Source organism: Sparus aurata, chromosome 17, assembly GCF_900880675.1.
Source record: "Sparus aurata chromosome 17, fSpaAur1.1, whole genome shotgun sequence".
Lineage (NCBI taxonomy): Eukaryota > Metazoa > Chordata > Actinopteri > Spariformes > Sparidae > Sparus > Sparus aurata.
This window is the reverse complement of record NC_044203.1, coordinates 21,298,980-21,312,733: the sequence shown is the minus strand read 5'-3', so window position 1 is coordinate 21,312,733 and position 13,754 is coordinate 21,298,980. Positions and strand designations below refer to the sequence as shown.

Here is a 13,754-nt window from a genome sequence, read left to right as displayed (position 1 = left end):
TAGCTTAGCTTAGCTTAGTTTATCTTTGCATAGTTGCCGAGGAGGATGGCAAACTGCAGACGAGCTTTTCTAATTTCCACCTGATAGGATTCTGGTAGCACAAAGTGCCTGGCACAGCAGAAAACAACAGCGAAAATCTGTCTGTTCCCTCAAAGTTTGTCTTTTCTCAGACTTTTATGCCTGTGAAGCTAAATAGTTACAATGCTGTGACGATAAGGTTAGTAGTAGTTTGAGCACTTCTACCACATAAAAACGATGTACTGTGTATATAGTAATGTCAAAACTATTAAAATATTGATACTAATTTTCCACAATATGGATACACCCATACAAGCTGGGCTTGTGTATGCTCTCTCTTTTAACAGTGAGAAACACACACCGCTGCAGTGCCCACATTGACCCACCTCCTCCACCAGTGAATTAAACTTAGACACTGTTGTGCTCAACACACAGTGCATCAGCCTTGTAAAATGTATCTTTTTATAAAAACCTAAAATTGTATGCACTCAACGTTCATTTTTCTCTGTGCTTTCAAACATGGTATCGATTATCAATATTTCTTAAGGTAATTTAACAAAACTAATAACTCCAGTGATGTATACCAATGTGTAGTATGTATTCTGCATCAGAGCATAAAATCCACACTTAGATATATTTTCATGCTGGGAAAAACAGAACTAAAATTTCTCTCAGAAAAGGGCAGAAATATACAACAAAATAGGGAAACATAACACTGAATGTGGCCCGAACACAAATAGCCTCTACAATCATGAAAGCACTTCAATGAGAGGTGAGAGCTGTAACCGAATAGTCAGTAACAATGAGCACGAGGTCATGCCATGTGCTACAGTTTGATAAAAACCCAATTACTGTTCTCAGATGCAAAGCTGACCCTGATTGGAGACTTAAATTCCAAAGCTCTCACTTGTCATGCGATTCACAGACTTTTCTAACCTTTAGAGAGATTTCTTGTCAGGCTGACAAGGTGAAACTGGTGCTAAGAAACCTCTAGTGGCTTAACGCTACGCTCTGATCGTTAGTCGCCTGAGAAGAAAATAATTCAATCTAATGAATTACAACTACAGCAACATGGGTTTTGACAAGGTTAATCAAAGTGCATCATGTCACAGCAGTTTACACTGGCACTCAGTCAAATACAGATTTAATCAAATTCAAAATTTGTTATGTCTCTCAGTGGACTGGCGTTTACATGATTCTTCGTGTCTGCGGCTATTTTAAAAACTCTATCAGCATTTAGCCTCACCTGTGGAGCTTTCTCTCTCAGACATACTGGAACGTGAGATGGTTCAAGTTGGAAGTTAGAATTTTTTTGTTTGATTTAGACGTTCAAATGATACATATTACACAGTTTTACATATAGTATACAAAGTTTGTGTTTACATTGCGTTGACACAACTATTATGTTTATTGGTTCGCTTGACTGGCCAGCCTTATGATAAGCGACTTATTGTAAGTAATTCCTCAAGCAAAATACAACAAAAAACATTCACAGGAATCTCCTATACATTTCTTGAGTGTTACCAGTGCAGCATGTTCGCACCTTTGACTGTTGTCATGGTACACACACACACACACACACACACACACACACACACACACACACACACACACACACACACACACACACACACTCTTGTTACTCTTAGTACTGCATGTGTAAAGACACAGCACATGGCAGATGACTAATTGTATAACTAATTCCTAAATTCCTTTCTTTAATATATATTCTGAATTTCTTCTGGAAACCACAGTAAAGTTCGTAGGTATTCTCCTCTGATACACACTCAGGACAGCTGAAAGCCAACATAAAACAAAATAAACACGGTATAGAAGTCAATTCTATTCCTTTAAAGTAACTGGAAAATTCCCAGATCCTCCCGGATATCCTCAAAGAATTCATCAGATTGCTTGTCTCACTGCTCAGATCACTCCTCTCAAAATTCTTGAAATTCCAGGAGCAGTGGGAAGCCTGAAATTCAGTCCCTGCTCTACAATCACTTCTCTCCTCTCTTTTGCTCTGTACCGGCCTCGCTTGACCTCTACGCTGTAACATGACATGACCTGATATCGCAGCAGAAACTTGGATATACTTAATTTTTCTCCTTTCCTGGTGCACAGGCAGAGCCTGGCACATAACAGAGCCAACATGGCAGCGCTCTGTCAAAGAAACACATATATTCCTGCTCACAAAGTTGTGTCAAAATGCTGTCAGAGAGATGTCAACTGGTTTCCCTGAATACTATGTGATCACAGTGATTCTAAAGCAAGTAGACAGCAGTGCTCCAAGCAGCAGCAGTAGCAGCAGCAGCAGGAGAGAAGATATATATGCGTGTACATTGAGTAAATACATGCAAACACACTTTCCCATCGCCGTCTTCCAGCCATGCCTCTCCACTCACTGTATTTCTAATCAGGCATGGCAGCGGACACCTCAGGTCTCCTCTGTGCTCACGGCAGCCCCGGGCCCAGCTTCATGTGTGTGTGAGTGTGTCAGTGTAGTTTATGCTGGGTGCTCGGCTCTTTGAAGTCTCTTTTAAACAGCCTGGCTCCCTATGACATTAAACAGACACACAATTCACCATCGCTCCATCTCTGCGCTCTCTCCCTTATCCATTAACATATCACGTTACCTCCATCCTTCTTTTATACCTCCATCCTGGGCATCTCGCTCTTTTTTTCTCTCCCTCTGCCACCCAACCCCCAACTCCCTCGTTCGTCTCTTAGTGATGTCGTCTCCTTTCAAGAGCGGTTGCCATCACTACTCCCCGACAAGAACACAATTTCCCCCCTCACATCCTTCTCTGTGTCTCCCTTCATATCCCCTCCTCATCTCTTCTCCTCTCCTCAGGCTTAATCCCCCTTTAGAGATTGCACAACCAGTGTTTCTCACAACCACTTGGAGACAAACTCTGAAGCGAGAGGATCGAGAGTTTCACTCACTTTGCAATTTATGCCTAGGAGCGAAGAGCCTCCCTTCTAGGGATTTTATGTTTATATGTGTAAAAGAAAATTAAGACAGTGGGCGGAAGATCGTATATATGAGGGAGTGGCAATGAGAGAGGAGGGTTTGTGTGTTACTAATCAGCAAAAAGTTAATGCTGTTCAGTCTTATAATAAACTACAAAGAGAGTTTATTTGTTTGCTCTCTTTTTGGTTACACTAACCACTTTCTCTGTCATAAACAAGCGTGTTAAAATAATGCTGTCTGAAACATCTCCAATGAGAAAGCCAAGGGTGCTGCTCAAGTGTGCTAGCTGTCCTTGGGTCATGTGTGCTCGATAGGCTCAACAGTTTCCAAGACTACGCTGATAGCCGCTGTGATTTTCTGAACAGTCGTAATGCCTCTCAACTGGAGCAGAACAAGGCACAGGCTAATATTAGTGAAGTGAAACAGAACAAGGCGGCCTGAAGCACAGTCTCTATTCCTCTCTGTGGAGTAACCAAAGTACATAGCCGCTGCTGGCAAAAAGGCTGGGGTCACTTCATTTCCAGGTCATAACCTTGAATGCAAAACACGGACTGGCCCTGTAAAAAGAAGGAGGGCAAGAAAAGTACTGGGGCAGAGAGAGAGTGAGAGTATAGAAAGAGTATACGTGTCTGAGGATATTTCTATAGGATGAGTGAGTTTTAGAATACATGCAATTACAGGGTGTGCCTCTATGTTTCATAGAGGGTCACTTCGGTTAAACTTTACTAACATCATAAAAGTCACTGCACTTTTGTGAAATACAACATTGGCCTTTAGTGAAAGAGAGCGGAGGTATCGTCCACAAACCTTGAATTATGCTTGTTAAATTTTTTCATGTGACTCATTTATAGTATTGAATATGTTGATAATTTGAATCATCAGAGACTCCTGACATGAAGCTACATTATAAGCTACATCATTATAGGTAGAGCAACACTATAAACTTTTATAAACCTTCTCTTATACTGTAATGACTCAGCTACAAAACTGAAATAAAGAAGAACTGGATAGAAACAGTGAGGGCAACAAAGGGCGCAAGCAGTATAACTCAATTATGTCTGCTGCTCAAATGCTCTCTGCTCCGGAGCTGAATGTAACAGAAGTCAGCTTAACTACTTTTGAACCAGACATTGGCTCAACCTCCTTTACGGCACACTGGCTTCCAGTACAATTTAATCTTTGGCTGACTGTCAGCAGCCACACAAGGAAATCTGTTTCACAAACAGATGATGAACAAAGGCATTAAAACATGTAAAACATGCAGCTCATGGGGGCTGTCACTCTACAGATGCAGTGGCCTGTGCTGTAACTAGGCAAGGCATTAAACAGGACATTGCTATGAAGGTGAGCTTTACAAACTTTCATTTTGAGTTGATTGTTCTGCCAAAGTCTTTTCTCTAGGGTTAAGGTTCATATTTGTAAGAAAATTTGATTTCTTTTGAGTCTCCCAATGCTTTTCTTACAAATAGGACCTTTAACAATGATTTTTCATACCACCCAGCTTATTTCTAAACGGCTGACTAATATATAATAACGAGCGTTTGCAGTTATGACAACAGAATCAAAAACCAAAACGTGAGGTGTGCTTTTTTGGTGACCATATAAAAGACACTGCTGACAGGGGAAGCAGATAACTTTATTGGGAAACACAAAGGTGAAGCAAGTCTGTGTCTGTAGATTCCGGTGGACAATTAATGCAACACTTTCCAAAGAACACAGCTATTCCGTAGAAAAACACTGTGCCATGAAAAACGATAAAGTCCAGTATTGAGCAGACTTTAAAACACAAACACTCATTTAAAAATTAACAAACTCAGTGTAAAGAAGGCCAAGAGTAAAACAAAGAGAACTGCCCACGGCAGCGTAAAAGTCCAAGCTGAAATTGATTACCAATGCAAAACTTGGCAGAGGCGCAAAGTGGAATTAAACACTTCAATCTCCAATCACTCTGGCATTTTTGGCCAAAATCAATACACATTATTGTCACGGCGGGTGTTCCCTTGGCGACTGGAGAGAGTGCAACTGCTTGGCTTTAAAGTACCAGCAAACCACAGACACACAGGCAGGCACACAGGACATGTATAAAAATAAACCATTTACAACAGGAATCAGAGCTTCTTGGTCTGTGTGCTGTAATTGTTCTTTTAACAGCTCATCATCCCACATTTTATTTCCATTCATATTCATTTCTGTTTCTAACAGAAAGCCTTTTACCTCACAAACATGGCAGGGGCCATCCACATGGAAACGCTTTTGTGTCTAAACGCACATGTTTTGCATCGTTTTGGCTGATCGACTACATGGATCCTGTAAACGCTGTGCCTGTAAACACACTTTTTTGAAACCTCTTCTCAGGGTGGAAAAATCCGAAAACGCTGCCCTTGCGTTCCCGTGTGGACAGTGAATCCGCATACGTATCAATGACGTCATCACCCAACCCCTCGACCTCTAGCCATTATCGGTCCACACATATGATTCTGGTTTCCTTGCACTAGCTATTTTCGTCTTCTTCTTGTCGCGTTCGGTTTCTCCTTCTACTGTCTCCTTCTACTGTCTGTTTGTACACAGTGCTCAAGCTTTATGCACATGCTCCGTCTCTTCTTTGTTTTCGGTGAATTTCAAGCGCCACCTATAGGCCTAGAATATGAACTAAAGTGTGTTGAGTCGTTTTCAATGGATCCATTTGGATGCAAATTTTCTTGAAACGATGCCAAGGAAGACGGGGGGGAAAAGATGAAAGAAAGAAAGAAATAAAGATCATTTTGGTACATATGGACATGGCCGCAAAGGTACAGAGGGGAGGCTGTGATGGCACTTTTGGAAGACACAGTTACAAAGTTACAAAGATATAAACGACAGTACTTACAAAAATGAACACACCACCACAGACTGTGTGTTAATTGGTGTTATACAACAAGTAGTTCCGCCAAGCAATCTGATTGGTCAACAAGACATTTAGACCGTGCTCAAATCAGCATGACAGCACGCCTGACTCATTACTCAAAATATTACTCCACCAAGTCTGTGGCAATAGTGTATCCATCTCCATGGCAACATAGTAACTGTCAGAGCTGGAGCAAAAAAAATAAAAAGTACGGCTTGAAATTCGAACTTCCTGCCGTAAAATATGCAGAGGAAAATTCGGGAGAAGCAGCCGCTAGACGTTTCTCTGTCGACCCCAAGAGAGTGAGAGATCGGCGATAATATAAAACGGAGGTGTCCGAGGAGGACAGCAACAGGGCCAGGCTGCCTGCTGGAGGGAGGAAGAAGGCCAGCGAGGAGCCTGAGATAAACATGCGGGAATTAGTTATCAGCAAACGGGCACACCACGAGAGAGTGTCCCGCAAAATCATCAGGGCGATGGCGAAACAAATGTACGCCACCGTGAGTGACAGCAGAGATGAGGAGTTATCTGTGAGTGCTGGTTGGCTGAATCATTTCCTCCACCGCAACAACTTCACTTGCAGAAGACAACTATTGCCCAGCAGGATGCCGGAGAATTCACAGAGAAGCTGGCGAAGTTTGTGACATTTTCATCCTGGATTTTTGAGAGGAAGGAATTAAACGCCTGTCCCAAATTGCCGCATGGTCCCAAATAAATGCCTGGTCTGATAAGTGATTGAAACAAATAAACGCCCTGGCTATTATTTATTTTCCCGTCAGTGTGAGAGACACTATTGTGACCGCGGTGAAAACGTTTTATAAAAAATATAAAAGAAAAAAAAAACATCAACATCTTTGTTATAACTTGGGCGATAAAAGTAAGCATTTTCTGTTTATCTGTGCAGCATTGATTTAGTTCGGGAAATTCTGAGACCGCGATAAAACATTAACGTCAGCTCAGAGTTCACTCATCAGGGACAAGAAAATCCTTTCTGTTGTTAGGTCGTTACTATGGGTTGGATTATTTGCTGTAGTGGTAAACTACGTTCCATTACACATGAGTCTACTGACGTGACTGATTTTGTTTCAGTTATTAGTCCGACCCCATGTGTGTCCATGGAAACGCGACGCACACTCGCAAATTGTCCATCAACATGGATATATTTTGATTATACATTTTATTTTTGTTGGCATTAGTTGTATAATCGCAGTATTACCCTCGAGGGTGTGCTTTAACGTCATTTGAGCACTTCAGTGCTGCTTCACTGTCCGCATCACTGTCGTGCTCAAATGACGTTAAAGCACACCCTCTCGGGTAATATTGCTTAATTAACAGATTCACAAAAACACAGCCTGATCAAATCACAATATGCTTGAGCTGTTTGAGCCAGCAGTTTTTTCTTCTGTATGTCAGCTGCTCTTAGCACTGATACTCCTGCTGCTACTCGTGCCAACCAGGTAGGATCTATGTGGCTCTGGCATTACAGCAGGGTTTCCCTGCCTAAAAACATCTGGAATATTGAACCTTGACTCACATAAAAGCGTCACAAATGTGACAGACATTAGACTTTACATTACATTAGATTTTACACAAATATTTGTTCTTTCTGAATTCTTAAATAATTATACTGGGAAACATTTCAGGAGAGAAAAGAGAGAACAAACTTCTGTTTTCCATTTCTTAAAGTCTTTGCATGATGTTTTTGCCTTTTTAAAGCCCCACAAAGCATTTATTATTCACGTAATGGCCAAATATTTTCCAAAACATGCTAAATATTTGAAATGGGTTTCCTTTTTTCGAGCTTCCGGGTAGCTGTTATTTAAGATGAATTTTGATACAGCCCAACAAAGCAACTGGCAGGGACTTGAAACTTGACTGAACACTGTAATCCTTTACAGTAAATACATAATTTTAAGATGCTTTGTACAAAGTTATGCATGACGCTCAAACACTTGAATTCAGGGACCCACACACTAATCAAACATGATCAATGCTAAAAGGCTAATGTTGTTTTGACAGCTCTTCAAACTGAAAGTCTCAGCAGGCAAGTATTGTACATACTGTTGTTTATATGCATCATTATAATACAATAAATCATAATAGAACAATGCCTTTATTCATCAATATGCCAACCATAAACCACCATGGGTTTCGTAGCAAATCTGTCTCAGTACAAACGCTTCAAAGTAAACAACACTACAGAATTAGGAAGCATGTTTTGCATTGGTGATACTTTGAAAATGTAACACCTAATCATTGAATTTGAATATCACCTAGTCTGAACATGCTTTCTTTTTGTTTGGGTGGTCTGTAGCCATAGTCCATACTACAGTATTTGCTGTATTTGATTGTCACCAGCAACAACAAACTCTGCCTTTTCATTTCATTCATTCGAGAAAGATGGTGTACGAAGAGCGAGACGAAGATACTTCTTTGTACATTTCGTAAATGGTGTACATGACAATTACCCAAACTAGATGCACAATGGCGCTCTTGCTTGTGGTTATTTTGAGGAAAGACTTCTACTTCCAGCTCACGGCTCCGGGAAAAAAATCTCGAGCCTGCGCAGAACACAAAATCCAATCCGATCTGATGGAACATATACATGCACGAGTAATGCGACTATCAATTGAAAAATCTAGGTGTTTTAATCCGACTATGAGAAATCCAATCCGGTCCGATTTTAGTAAGACTAATGTGTATAAATGCATCTTAAAAATCTGATCATAGTCGGACTAACCCAATAATTTGGTTTTCTCGAGTGTCATGTAAACGCACTGAATGTCAAATTAGCTGCTCTTAAAGGGAGCTGTTCAAGAAACCTAATCAATAAGTAAATCCCAGCATAATAATACATGAAACACAGCATACAGAATTAAAAGATGGTTTTAAACAATGACAAAAGAACTGTTGGTATGAGGGCACCATCAGAATAATAGTACAGACTGTCAGATCCATTTAAAAAGGCATAACCATTTGCACACTCACCTCTCCTAATAACTAAAGGGGTCTCTGGTCAGATGTGCAGGGGGCTCCACCAGTAGAGGGGGCGGAGCGTCAGAGATCCCACGTCCTCGTCTGGTCGTCACTCAAACATGCTCCTTGAGGAGGAGAGAAAGACATAGACCAAATGGAAGTCAGGAAATACTTTAAAGGCATTTTCATTTCATTCATCTCTAACATTTCTGTGAGAGAACTTTGATTTGGGACTGTGTTTTTTTCAAAATGTGTCAGCAAAGAGATTTAGAGCGTTCCGATCGCACCTTAGGGATGCAAAAACTACAAAAGTAACCACAGGAAGACCCGAGAGAAGCTGTTACTCACAGCCTCTGACATACTTCCTGGCTATGCACGCACAATAACAATTCTCTCACTTAATCACACAGTCAGAGTCACATGTCACCAGGCATTTTTCCAGTTGTCAGTCATTCACACGCTGTCAGCGTAGCTCTGCATCTCTTTGTATTTTGTTAGAAATCCATCATCCTCCATCCTCCCTCCTTCCGCACCCACCCAAAGGTCAAATATGACCAAAGACTCTCTGCCAGCCTTGGAGATGGATGAAAAGAGAGACAGAGGGATGGAGGGGTGAAGGGATATAGGGATGGACAACTGACAGATTCTCAGAACTGCTCATTTCTACTGGATTAATCTGCTATTTTTGAAAAATCCGCAGAGAATGAAGATGAGAGTGAATATGACTCAGTTTGGGCATATGTGTATGTGCATGCGTGTTTCTGTGTGTCCTTCAATCTGGTCCTTGGCCTACTTTAAAGCCAAGTCATCATTCTGGTCCACTGGGGCTTCGGATTGCCAGCCTGTGTATGCATGTGTATATTAAGAGTTTGTATTACAAGAAGAGCCACACCATAAATCTCTTCCTGCCTGCCGGCCCACACACTCCTGCATTAGAGTGAGGAGGCTGCACTGCAGTGCAGGTATGCTTCAGGATGTGAAGGTTCGTGGCCACCAAAGGTGTCTCTCCAGGGTGAGTCATCATCTCTCATCTCCTCCCTACGTCTTCTCCTCTCTCCTTCTCTCTCTTTGTCTAACACAAAGATGTCAAGCTGTCGCTCTTTCTACCTCCCTTTTCTCTCCCATTATCTTATACACACCTCTACAAAGTTTGAGTGGAATGTAATCCATCTGCAAATTGGAAGCAGGACAAGCAAGAGCTTCTATAAATACTCACCAGATTCCCCTGACAATCACAAAATAAACCTAGAGAACCACACACACACAACACTGCAGTGAAAATAGCAACCCATCTCTGTCTCTGTCTGCAGACCGAACCTTTCTCTCCTTATCATTCTGGTTTCAGCCCGTCTCATGCCATAGTGACTTCATGACTGCAATATGTTGATGAGAAAAGAGCCAAGAAAGGAGAAAATTTAATTTACTGAGGCATGAATGAAAAAGCAAACCTTCTATCACTGTACCTACTGTACATAATCATGATGTTAATGACATACTGTATACTCCATGCGTGTGTGCTTTACTGGTCTCTCTCTCTCTCTCTCTCTCTCTCTCTCTCTATTAATTCATAATACTGATATGGTGGATTTACATACTAGATAAGCAGATGAAGATATGCACTAACTTTTATATCATATGGGTCATAATTCTTGTTCCATTTAAACCCCGACCTAAGTCCTTATAAGACACAAAATCAGCAACAGCCACCAGTCAAAAGCTGATAAAATCCAATTGACTGGTGAATTTGCTTCATTCCTCAGACCCCGAAAAAATAAATACAAAAATAAACCTTAAAGTGAAACTCTCGCCAAAAGGCAACCAAGGCTTTATTTGTGATTGAATATGAGTCAAACCTTCGGGTAAATGCATAATTACGAAAGAGGCACTTTTAAGATTTACCGTAGTTTCGATTTCGGGCAAGCTAATTTTGAATGGGAGTGCATGGGGCAGGATACGATGGCATCAAAATCGCTATTTTAAAAACACTAAGAGGGCTCGACACAACATGAAACTTTGCTCGTAGCATCACCAGGGTCTCTACACATGAACACGATCATTGTGAACATTGTTTTGGTACATAGAGTTTATGAAAAAGAAGGTTTTTGAACTACTCACGTTAGCTGCTGCATCCCCGGCGCGTGGCCGTCATGGCAGGCAAAAGGTGTCGATCCACAAGTGCGACCATCAGGAAGGAGAGTAATGGTGGGACGCTTCTCAAGCTTAGTTCCATATGAATGCATGAATAATTGGGTGACTTTTCCGGCTGCTGATTGTAGAATTGCTTGTAATATGAGGCTCCCTTTTCAACGTGGTTGTCAATGTTGCTTTTCGCTAACGACAAAACAATGAATTATCTGTGCATTCATATGGAACTAAGCTTGAGGAGCGTCCCACCATTACTCTCCTTCCTGATGGTCGCACTTGTAGATCGAAACTTTTTGTCTGCCATGACGGCCGCGCGCCAAAGTGAGTTGTTCAAAAGCCTTCTTTTTCATAAACTTTGTGTACACAAACAATGTTCTCAATGCTCGTGTTCATGTGTAGAGACCCTGGTGATGCTACGAGCAAAGTTTCATGTTGTGTCGAGCCTTCTTAGTGTTTTAAAAATAGCGATTTTGATGCCATCGTATCCTGCCCCGAGCACTCCCGTTCAAAATTAGCTTGCCCGAAAACGAAACTATGGTCAATCTTAAAAGTGCCTCTTTCGTCATAATTATGCATTTACCCGAAGGTTTGACTCATATTCAATCACAAATAAAGCCTTGGTTGCATTTTGGCGAGAGTTTCACTTTAAACAACAGAATGGTAATTTATTGAGGGCTTGTAAAATGTGAGCATTCACTAGCCATTTGGTTTGTCGATGAAAAAGTTTGTCTTGCACCCTGGTTGTAATAACTACTGCCCGATTTCAAACGCACACAAACATACTGGCTGTCAACACAAAGAAGCGCACACCTAGTATATCAATATGTGATGCCTCAGTGGTTAGGCTAACACAGTGGTTCTCAATTTTTTTCTCCCCCTAGAGAACAGAAATGTTTTCGCGCCCCCCCCCAAATTGAAATACTATTGTGATCTGATGATATTTATTTATCTGTATAAACCACTGAATGAGTTGCAGCATTCTGCATACAATCACCTGATTATCAAAATGGTTTTATGCTGTCCTGCCAGAGTTTTTAGGCATAAAACACAAACATGTCTTTCCTCATTTCCGACCATGTTCACGGTAAACCCAAGGTCTATGTAGGCATCGTCATATTTCCTGCTGCATAGTTCCCGACCAAGAGATTAGCAGAGGAGCTTGTGTTTGTCTCTTTTTAGAGGTGTCAACACGGAGTGTTTCATTTTGAAAAGAAACAGGATGTTATATTGTTATTTCGACACTTGACTTCCTGTCTGCTCGGTGCAAAATTCAGCTGAATTGCTGCGTCGTGCTCCGGCATCCGCCAGATATATAGAAGTCCTGCGTATCTGTTCTGGAGGGCTCTGGACAGCCGGAGCTGGACGGAGCAGACACGCAGTGCAGCGGACCTGGTGGAAGTTAATACATAGGCTAAAGTGAAAGTGGCACGTCCTGCCCTGCCTCTGACGCCCCCCCTGAAACCTCACTGCGCCCCCCCAGGGGGACGCGCCCCACCATTTGAGAACCACTGGGCTAACAGATGGACAGATGTCAGATGTGTAATGCAGAGCAAGTGAGCAGAGACAGACCTGTCCAAACATTAAGCTGTGCCAGAGGAACATGTGATGATGTACACCATCACTAGACTGACACAAGCCTCCATAGAGAAGAGACAGAAATACACTGTATGTGTGTGTTTGTGTTTCCAGGTCAAGAAGACTGGTGTTGTCAGGTGCAGTAACGCACCAATCCCAAAACATGTATTTTCTGTGGGAATGGCTTGATGCAATCTGTTGGATTGGCAATGGTGCCGATTAGGGGTGTAACAATACATGTATTTGTATTTAACTGTTTCGGTACAGGACGTTTGGTTCGGTACAGGGCAGTGCATGGGTGAGATCCCGGAACAGAAGTCGGGTATGACTATTTTCCGCCTGCAGCTACACGTGCAGCCCGTTCACGTCATGGCTAACGCTAGCGAGAAAACAGAGCTTAAGACCCTCCTTTGTCGCTAAAGTCTCCTGCTTGGGAACACTGCGGCTTCCCCATTAAATATTGCAATGGAGAAAGACATGTTTCTGGTGTGACAGTTTAACTGGTGTTCATTTTAACTGGTGAGGGTCCCAGATGTGCTGGAGGTGTGGTTTGAGAATCCTGTCTCGAGATGGGTCCTCGGCCATGTCCGCTAACCAGGAAAAACATTCCAATCACCCTGCTCATCGATACAAGTCATGTATATGTATATTCATTTTGACGTGGCTTGAACACTACTATTTCACACGGAGATGCCGGGGGCTGGGACCTGCAAACCGATTAGACGAGTGCTACAGAGCACACAGTGACAGTGTAGGTGACTGTGTCGATGCCTGTCCAAAAAAACGCGACTGTCAATAAATCGTCCAAAAGTGCGTATTGTCGTCCTTATATCTTTGTAATGAAAGCCTGTACTCACAAATAACTCATGGGTGGAGTCAACATAGACAAGTTAGTCTTTCTGACAAAAAATATGAAGGCAGGGTTCTCCCCAGACGGTGGAACAGTGGCGCTGCGCCGCTATACCGCTAGGTCAGCGCCGCTATACTCTGCACGTGACAGTGACGAGCAAATTTATTTTTATAATATTTCATATATTATTTGTTTGAGAATGTTTCATTCATGGGAAAGCTTATTTTACATGTATTTTGTTTATTTGAGAATAATTTATTTAACTTATTACCAGGCAGCATTTTACAACAGTATTCTATTTTTTTATTTTATTTTAATAATTTGTATAATGATAC

General features: G+C 41.7%; 1 protein-coding gene across 1 annotated transcript in view; it reads right to left on the bottom strand.

Annotated features, from left to right (window-relative positions):
- The window catches only part of galnt1 (UDP-N-acetyl-alpha-D-galactosamine:polypeptide N-acetylgalactosaminyltransferase 1), a 50,967-nt gene that overhangs the window by 18,326 nt on the left and 18,887 nt on the right, over positions 1-13,754 (bottom strand). Inside the window, exon 2 of the mRNA XM_030392722.1 lies at positions 8,862-8,974. The gene's annotated coding sequence lies outside the window, so the exon portion shown is untranslated. The remainder of the gene's footprint in view (positions 1-8,861; positions 8,975-13,754) is intronic.